The sequence below is a fragment of the Nycticebus coucang genome, chromosome 6 (assembly GCF_027406575.1).
Source record: "Nycticebus coucang isolate mNycCou1 chromosome 6, mNycCou1.pri, whole genome shotgun sequence".
In the NCBI taxonomy this organism is placed as follows: domain Eukaryota; kingdom Metazoa; phylum Chordata; class Mammalia; order Primates; family Lorisidae; genus Nycticebus; species Nycticebus coucang.
The window spans coordinates 130,515,182-130,525,739 of NC_069785.1; positions in this window are offsets into that span (position 1 = coordinate 130,515,182).

Genomic DNA, 10,558 nt, shown 5'->3' on the forward strand with positions numbered 1-10,558 from the left:
CTATTGCTGGCTCAAGTTAGAGAACTGCTTGCCTACAGCGTCCCTTTCCCCAGTCCCTCACCTGAGAGGGTGGAGGCAGTGGAAATGGAGGGGTGTCTCATCCAGACGTCTAATTTAGAACCTGTCCAGCCCAGGCAAACGCAAGTGAGTGGTTGGGGTGGCCCTTTCAGCCTGCCAGCAGGGCAGCACCCTTAGAGGCTCCTTCTTGGGTGGAAGAGAGAGCTCCGTTTAAAATTCTCACAGCAGGATCTGTACGTAAACCACAGGCAGACTTCAAAGAAAATTAAACTCTTCTCTTTACAGTAAACCAACCTGAAATTGAAAAGAGAATAAAAATTGCCCTCCAGCTCCAACAGTAGGCTAACCACCTTACCAGGCGCAGTGACTGTGTTAGCCCCAGTTTGGATAAGGCTGTGTTTTCCTAGAGGCAATTCTTGACGGTATCCTGATCTTCCATTCTTCTGTCCGTACCACTGAACGGATGGATGTTCAGGAAGCATGTAGCTTTTTGTAAGTGAATAATTGCAAGTTTTTGTTCTCACTCGCTTTTATCCTTGCTTTTTAAACCTTCTTTCCACTTTTGGTGTCACTACTGAAATATATTTGAGGAAATACTCCTTTAAAAATCTACTCCACTAATGGAATTTGACCTTTACTGTAATTTTCTAAATGTACAACATTACTTCAGGGCATGTCTTGGCCCTTCTTTCCCAGTTGCTGTTATCCATAATTTGTAGGCACCGTGCTTCACTGCTAGCCTCTCCTTGTCGTTGCTTAATTGAACTTCACGGTAGATGACGACAGGCACTGCCATCCCAGCTTGGAAAGCTCTGGGATACTCTCCCAGACCATTTCAGCAGCAGACGCAGTCTTCTGAGTGACATCTACTTCCCAGACAATGACTTTTAAATACCAGGCGTCTTCCTACCAGGCTTTGCCTACCATTTTATAGACTCATGTACCAACCTCGCCAACCATCATGGTCCACATCCAAGACATGCAATTCTAACATTCGCCTTTCTGACCATTATTTTTGCCACCATCTCTCTCAGCCTGCTCTTCACCAGCCCTTAAGTCTCCAGGTATCCAGCCCCCTCATCATCCCCAGTTTATCAGCCTCACTCTGGCTTCACACTGTGTTCAGCTATTTGAAAAATAAACCTCCTTCCTTGTCAGAAATTATTTCCTTCACCTCACGCAGCCCTGCTTTGCTAAGACTCAGACCTTAGTAAGAAATGACTCTGCCTTCTCCTTTCTCTGCTCCTCTGACCCAGAATGGGTAAGCTCCTAAGTCTACCCCAAGCAGTAGGTTTCCAGTCTGGGCAATGCTTTGAATGTTCTCAGGTATCATACACACATACACACATATACACACACATTTATCAAGGAGTGGATGGGTGCTCTGTGCTTGTAAAAAGAACCAATAAACCCTAAGCCCTAAACAGCCACTCTCTTCACTAACACCTTTCAGGCTCCATGGAAACCTGTCATTATCAATATCTTTTGCCTTCAAAATAAAAGTTGACTATGTCTGAAGGGCTGTGAGTAGGTGCTATGAATATGAGTGTATGTACATTTGGTCCTTCCACCCTTTTCTCTGTTTATGTACATAGGCTCTACACTACTTTATCAAACTTATCTCACAGGTGACTAATTTATCTATGCTTAACACATCTTACATGTCCTTTTTTTAGAGTCTCAAGCTGTTGCCCTGGGTAAAGTACGGTGGCATCATAGCTCACAGCAACGTCAAACTCTTGGCTCAAGCAATCCTCTTGCCTCACTTTTTTTTTTTTTTTTTTTTTTAGTAGAGACAGGGTCTCATTTTTTTGCTCAAGCTGGCCTCGAACTCATGAGCTCAAGCAACCTACCTGCCTTGGCCTCCCAGAGTACTAGGATTACAGGCGTGAGCCACCTCACCCAGCCTACATCTTACAAGTCGTATCCTTCCTAATTGTTTTGTCTTCTATGTCTGAATATTCTTAAACTATGTAACAAATGTACATTACGTAGCTAAAATCCCTATCTTTGTTCTTTGACTTCAAGAATGTCTCTGATGACTCATTTATTAATCCAGATGAATTTTAGAATCATTTCACCAAATTCATGACATTATATTGGATCATTTCACTTAAGCACAAGATACTTAAATGTTCAATATCCCTATTCTAGGAGAAGAAAAAAAGGAGAAACTTTTCCTCTCTAAGCAAAGCCATATTTTAAGTTTTATTCATTTCATTAAGTTAATGTCTATTCGTTGAAAACCTGCTATATTCCAAGCACTGTTCCAACTACTGGAATACAACAATGGGGAAGAAAATAGCTGATAACAAATCTGCTGCTGTGGACCTTACCATGCCAGTGTGGCAGACAACTTATCAGAAGATTAAAGTTGTAAAACTTACACTGGGTTATCTGGTGAAGCATACTGTGAGGAAAGACTTCTTTAAAACATGAAAGGAAGGAGTGTGTATGTGTAAAAAACACTTAGGTGGAATGGCCACAGAACGCATCAAAAGATGATGAGTAGGTACCTTTAAGAAGTGTGGGAGTGAGCCTTTCATACCAGGAGGAAACTTGTCAGGCAGATCTAACTGCAGGGTACAAGGCCCCGAGGCAGGATTACCTGTGAGGCTGAACAGAGTTTGAGGAAGCCGCAGAAGTAGGAGCAGGATGAGGCTCCAGTACCCACCAGGAGGCTGATTAGAACAGAGGGGCTAATGAGGCAGTTGAGCTTGTTGTAGCCTCAGAGAGCAGAAAGAGGTCCTGCACTTTTGCTCTGAATAACTGAGAAGCCATTGGAGTGTTTTGAGCCAAAGCCTGACACAGTACGATTTGTGCTGCATATCTCAGTTTAGGGGGGCAATGTATTAAAATCTCCAACTATTATTGTTGGATACATCAATTTCTCCTTCAAATTTTGTAAATTTTTGCTTTCTATATTTGAATTTTCATTATTTTCCCAGTGAATATTTTTCATCATTCCTTGGTAACTCCCTATATCACCAAAAATGTATTCTTCTGATTAAACTTTACGTTGTAAGGTATTAAAGATTCACATGCTGTCGTAAGAAAGAACACAGATCTTTCTCGTACCCTTTACTTAGTTTCTGCCAATGGCAATATCTTGCAAGACTGTAGTCTGACAATATCACAATCAGGATATGACATTGATACAGTCAAGACACAGAGCAAATGTGAAATCCACACCACAGGGATCTTGTTTGTACTTTTATAGCCACACCTAGTGTCTTCCCCCCGACCTCACCCTTGCCTCTGGCAACCACTATTCTCTAATTGTATAATTTTGTCATTTCAAGAATGTTCTATAAATCGAATCATCCAGTATGGTAACCCTTTGGAATTGGCTTCTTTCACTCAGTGTAGTTCTCTGAAGATTCACCCAGGCTGTTGGGTATATCCTAGTTTGTTCCTTTTCTGCTGATTCCTATTCCATGGTATGGTTCAGCCATTCACCCGTTAAAAGATAGGTTTTCAGTTTTGGATTATTATAGACAAAATACTCAGGTAGACATATTTGTAGACCATAAGTCTTCATTTCTCTGACATAAATGCCCCAAAGAGCAATTACTAGATCATACTGTAGTTCATTTTAGTTTTACTGGAAAGTGCCAAAATGTTTTCCAATGACATTCCTGCCAGCAATGTGTGAGTGATCCAGTTTCTCTACATCCTGGCCAGCATTGGGTATTTTCACTCTGCTTTTTATTTTAGTCATTGTTGTAAGTGTGTAGTGATGTCTTGTTATAGCTTCTGTGTGCACATCCCTAAGGACTGTGATATTGAACATGGCTTGATGTGTGTATTTACCATAAGCATAGCCTCTACTGAGAAATGTCTTTGTATGTCTTTTACCCATGTTCTAATTGAATTGTTTCTTATTTTAAGTTTGAGAGTTCACCGCATAATCCAGACACTGGTTGTTAGCTGGATGTGTAGTTACAAACACTTTCTCTCCTGCTCTATAGTTCACCATTCCATCCTTGTAACAGGATCTTTTGCAAAGCAAAATATTATTATTTTGATGAAGTCCAATTTACCAAATTGGACTGCAGTTTTCTTTTATGGACAATGTCTTTGGTGTTATGTTTCAGAACTCTTTCCCTAACCTTAGGTCTTAAAGATTATCTTCTATTTTTTTTTCTAAAAAGTTTTATATATTTTTAGCTAGGCAGGAGGGCTCATGCCTATAATTCTAGCACTCTGGGAGGCTGAGGTGGGTGGATGGCTTGAGCTCAAGAGTTCCAGACCAACATGAGCAAAAGCGAGATCCCATCTCTATTAAAATAGAAAAACTAGCTGGGTATCGTGATGGGCAAAATTGGACTTTAGTTTTCTTTTATGGACAAAGAACTAGTCTTTTTACCTTTTACGGAACTAGAAAAACAAGAACTAAACCCAAAATTAATAAAAGGAAAGAAATAACAAAGATCAGTGTAGAAAAAAAAAAAAGAGATCAAGAGGAATACAAAAAGATTAGTGAAACCAAGAGTTGGTTTGTACAAACAATAAACAACTCAGGAGGTTGAGGCAAGAGGCTCACTTATGCCCAGGAGTTTGAGGTTGCTGTGAGCTGTGATGCCCCAGTACTCCACCTAGAGCTACAGAATGAGACTGTCTCCCAATAATAAAAGTTTTATATTTTTATGTTTTATATTAAGTGTTATATTTATTTAAGTTTTATATTTAAGTCTGTGATCTATTTTAAGACTGGCTACCTGCCCAAAGCCTATTCCAACTTTTTATACTGTCCTTACTATGCCAGGACAGAAACTCAACTTAAACTAGATAACCGAGGGTTTCCATTTTGTAGCATTCCTCTCCTAATATTTATTTTTAATATTAGTATTAAGAATAATTAACATTATCAGTACTATTATTATGTTAGTATTTGCAGTTATATTATTAATTATATTTTACGTAATACTTTAGGCATTGTTTTAGAAAGACCTCAAATGAACAACTTATCATTTTACATCAATACAAATACTTTCTCTCCTGCTCTATAGCTCTATAGCTCTATTTCATCCTTACAACAGGGTCTTTTGCAAAGAGGGATCTTATCATTTTGATGAAGTCCAATTTACCAAATTGGACTTTAGTTTTCTTTTATGGACAAAGAACTAGTCTTTTTACCTTTTACAGAACTAGAAAAACAAGAACTAAACCCAAAATTAATAAAAGGAAAGAAATAACAAAGATCAGTGTAGAAATAAATAAATAGAGATCAAGAGGAATACAAAAAGATTAGTGAAACCAAGAGTTGGTTTGTACAAACAATAAACAAAATTAACAGACTTTTTGCTAGACTGAAAAAGAGATAATATTTAAATAAAGAAATGAAAAAGGAGTAGACAGGGCCGGGCACAGTGGCTCACACCTGTAATCCTAGCACTCTGGGAGGCCGAGGCCCGTGGATTGCCTGAGCTCACAGGTCCAGGACCAGTCTGAGCACAAGAGCAAGATCCTGCCTCTAAAAATAGCTGGGCATTGTGGCAAAGGTTTGTAGTCCCAGCTACTTGAGAGGCTGAGACAAGAGAATCGTTTCAGCCCAAGAGTTTGAAGTTGCTGTGAGCTGTGATGCCACAGCACTCTACCAAAGGTGAACAAGTGAGGAAGGAAAGAAGGAAGGAAGGAAGGAAAGAAAGAAGGCAATGGATACTACAGAGATATAAAAGATCTAAAAGATCATAAGAAACTACTATCAACTAGAAAATTTAGAAGAAATGGATAAATGTCAGTACACATGCAATGTACAAAGACCAAATTATAAAGAAATAGAAAATCTGGACAGGCCAATAATGAGTAACAAGATGGAAGCAATCATCTCACCGAAGTAAAGTCGAGAACCTAATGACGTCACTGCTGAATTCTGCCAAATATTTAAAGAACAAATTCTCTCAACTCTTCCAAAAAACTGAAGAGGAAAGAATACTTCCAAACTCATGCTACAAGGCCAGCGTTACCTTCATAGTAAAACCAGACAAGGATACAATAAAAAAGAAACTACAAGCCTTGTGTCCTTGATGAATATAGATGCAGAAATTTTTGACAAAATACTGGCACATCAAATCCAACAACACATTAAAAAGATTAGTCACCATGACCAAGTGGGGTTGATCCCAGCAAAACAAGAATGGTTCAACATACACAAGTCAATAAATATAATACATCACATTAACAAAATCAAGGACAGGCAGAGCTCCGCTCACACCTATAATGCTGGAACTCTGGGAGGCCAAGGCAAGAGGATTGATTGAGGTCAGGAGTTCAAGACCAGCCTGAGCGACAGCGAGACCCCATCTCTACTTAAAATAGGAAAAATTAGCTATGAAGCATGGCACATGCCTACTATCCCAGCTACTTAAGAGGCCAAGGCAGGAGGATCACTTCAGCCCAGGAGTTGTAGGCTGTGAGTTATGATGATGTTACTGCACTCTACCCCAGATGACAAAGCAAGACTCTGTCTCAAAAAAAGGAGAAATACCAAATGATCATTTGAATAGATGCAGAAAACATTTGATGAAATTCAACATCCTTTCATGATAAAAACTCTCAATAAATTAGGTATAGAAGGACTATATCTCAACCCAATAAAGGCCACAGAAGACAAACCTACACCTAACTCATTACTGAACAAGAAAAAGTTGCAAGCTTGTCTGCTAAATCTGAAACAAGACCAAGATGCCACTCTTGCCACTTTTAAAAAATATAGTGCTAGAAGTTCTAGCCAGCACTGTTAATTAAGAGAAAGAGATAAAAGGCATCCAAATTGGAAAAGAAGAAGTTAAATTATTCCTGGTTGCAGACACCATAATCATATACACAGAAAACCCTAAAGCCTCCACACACACACACACACAAAAAAAAAACAAAAAAAAACTAAATTCAGTAAAATTGCAAGATACAAAATCAACAAAATCAATGCTACAGTCAGTAGCATTTCTATACACCAATAGTGAACTAACTTAAAAAGAAATACAGAAATAAATCCCATTTACAACTGCTATAAAAATAAAATAAATAGGAACAAATTTAACCAAGGAAGTTAAAGATCTCGATGATGAAAACTATAAAACACTGATGAAGGAAGTTAAATACAAAAATAAATGGAAAGAAATCCCAGGCTGGTGGATTGGAGGAATTAATATGGTTAAAATGTCCATACTGCCCAAAGCCATCTACAGAGTCAATGCAATCTCTATCAAAATGCCAATAACATTTTCCACAGAAATAGAAAAGAGAATCCTAAAATTCTTAAGATGTGAAATAGCAAAAGCACCCTTGAGCAAAAAGAACAAAGTCAGATGTATCACACTACCTGACTGGAAAATACATTTTAAATGTAGGCCAGGTATAGTGGTTCACAGCTATATCCCAGCACTTTAGGAGGCTTAGGCAGGAGGATCCCTTGAGCCCAGGAATTTGAGACCAGCCTGGGTAATGTTAATGAGACTCCCATGTCTTTTAAAAAAAAAAAAAAACTTATCCAGGCCTGGTGTCACACATCTGTAGTACCAGTTACTCGGAAGGTTAAAGAAAGAAGATCGCTTGAGCCCAGGACTTCCAGGCTGCAGTAAACTATGATCACACCACTGCACTCCAGCCTGAGTGACAAATCAAAACCCTATAAATAAATAAACAAATAAATAAATCTACAGTAACCAAAATAGCATGGTACTGGCATAAAACAGACACCAATGGAACAGATCAAGAGTCCAGAAATAAACCCACTTATAGCCAACTGATTTTTGACAAAGGTGCCAAGAACACCCACTGGGGAAAACAGGATCTTTAATAAATAGCACTGGGAAAACTGGATTATCTACATGCAGAAGAATAAAACTGACCCTCATCTCTCAGGATATACAAAAATCATCTTAAAATGAATAAAAGCCTAAAAGCAAGACCCGAAACTATGATACTGCGAGAAGAAAACAGAGAAACACTTGCTGACGATGGACTGAACAAGGATTTTTTGGATAAGACTTCAAAGCACAGACAACAAAAGCAAAAGTAGACAAATAAAATTACATCAAACTAAAAAGTTTCTGCCCAGAAAGGAAACAATCAGCAGAGCGAAGAGACAACTTACGGAGTAGGAGAAAGTGTTTGTAAACTTCTCATTTGACAAGGAGGGTAATATTCAGAATACATAAGCAAAAATGTAAACCAAAGCTTCAAAAGGCATGCTTACATTTATCTTTGATATCTATTTATGTAAAACCCCCCCATAGTAAGCACCAAGGCAGAAATAAACCATGTGGTAATACATGTTCTCAATAAAAGAATATATTAATATAAGGAATTCAAAGAACTCAATTAGCAAAAATCCAAATAATCTAAAGATGGGCAAAAGAGATAAATTAATATGCCTCTAAGGTAGGCATACAGATGGCCAGCAAGTACGTCACAAAATGTTCCGCATGACTAATGTCAGGGAAATGCAAATCAAAACCACAACGAGATATCGCCTCCCTCCAGTTACAACGGATATCATCAAGAAGGCAGAAAATAAATGCTGGTGAGGATGTGGAGAAAGAGGAACATATACAATGTGGGTGGGAATGTAAATTAGTACAACCACTAAAGAAAACGGTACAGAAGTTGGGGGTTTTGTTTGTTTGTTTGTTTGCAGTTTCTGGCCGGGGCCAGGTTTGAACCCACCACCTCCAGTATACGGGGGCCGGAGCCCTACTCCTTTGAGCCGCAGGCACCATCCCGGAAGTTTTTTTAAAAACCTAAAAATAAAACTACCATATGTTCCAGCCAATTCCACTTCCTGGTATACAAGCAGAAGAAACAAAACCAGCATGTCTGAGAGCTCTTCATACTTTGGTGTCTAACGCGGCACTTTTCAGAAAAACCACAAGGTAGAAACAACCTGAATATCCCTCAATAAATGAACGGATGATGAAAAAGGGGCACAGACACATTACAGAGTACTATTCAGCTATTTAAAAAAAATGAAATTCTGTCATTTACGTTAACATGGATGAACTGGGAGGGCATTTTGTTTAAGTGAAATAATCCGGGGACAGGGAGAGAAAAGCTGCACGATTGCACGCGTACCTGGAATAAAAAAAAAAATGGTGTCAAAGAAGGAAAGGGTAGAAGAGGCTGGGGAGAGGAGGGAAGAAGGGGACCAGAGGGAGAGAGGTGGGTAAGAAGAGCTAAGTTCAGAGTGGGGTAACTATAGCTAATAGTATTGTATATTTCAAGATGGCTGGAAAATGCAATGGCTGAGCCTGCAATCCTAACACCCTGGAAGGCCGAGGAGGGTGGATTGCCTGAGGTCACAGGATCAAGACTACCCTGAGGAAGAGCAAGACCCCATCTTTTAAAATAGCCGGGTGCTGTGACAGGTGCCTGTAGTCTCAGCTACTCAGGAGGCTGAAGCAAGAGAATCACTTGAGCCCAAGAGTTTGAGGTTGCTGTGAGCTATAACGCCACAGCACTTTATCAAGGGTGACAAAATAAGACTGTCTCAAAAAAAAAAAAAAAAAAAGATGGCGATCATATCAATGTACACAGCTATGATTTAATAAAAAAAAAAAAGATGGCTAGCAAACAGGATCTTGAATGAATATTATACCTACAAAGAAATGGTAAATGTGGGCGGCGCCTGTGGCTCAATCAGTAAGGCGCCGGCCCCATATACCGAGAGTGACAGGTTCAAACCCAACCCCAGCCAAACTGCAACCAAAAAATAGCCGGGCATTGTGGCGGGCGCCTGTAGTCCCAGCTACTCGGGAGGCTGAGGCAAGAGAATCGCTTAAGCCCAGGAGTTGGAGGTTGCTGTGAGCTGTGTGATGCCACGGCACTCTACCGAGGGCCATAAAGTGAGACTCTGTCTCTACAAAAAAAAAAAATAAAAAAAAAGAAATGGTAAATGTTTGAGGTTATGGATGGGCAAGCTACTCTGATTTGATCATCATGCTACATATACATGTATTGAAACATTACATTGTAGCCCATCAACTTGTATAATTATGACGTCTCAATTATAAACAAATTCCAAAAAATCAGCCTATGGGTACCAATTATTATATTAGCATTTGCATTGATATCAAACTGTTTGCATTTTATCTAATATCATTAGCATTGTTTAGTATTAGCATTATGACTAATATACAATGACTACATTTCGGGATGAAAATATATTATCTCAAAGTCTAGAAAATAGACAAATACTTACCAATTCTGGCTTAACTAGTACCCCAAATGTCCAACAAGAAAATATTCAAGATTTTAGAAAATAAAATTTTGTACGAGATTATAGAACCCTAGGAGGCTATAAACATTATGTTAATATAAACATCCAACATTAATTGGACCAAAAATCGTGATATAACAGTACGGGAGGATAGGCAGGGAGAAGGCTGGTGGGCCAGCAGAAGAGGTGGGAGAGCCGTAAATTCTAATTTTCCATATCAAGGGATTAATAAATTTACCTAAAATTGAAAATCAGTATAGGAGTGGAAGAATGTGATTTTGAAATCTGGAGATAATAACTAGAAAAAAAAAAACAGATGAA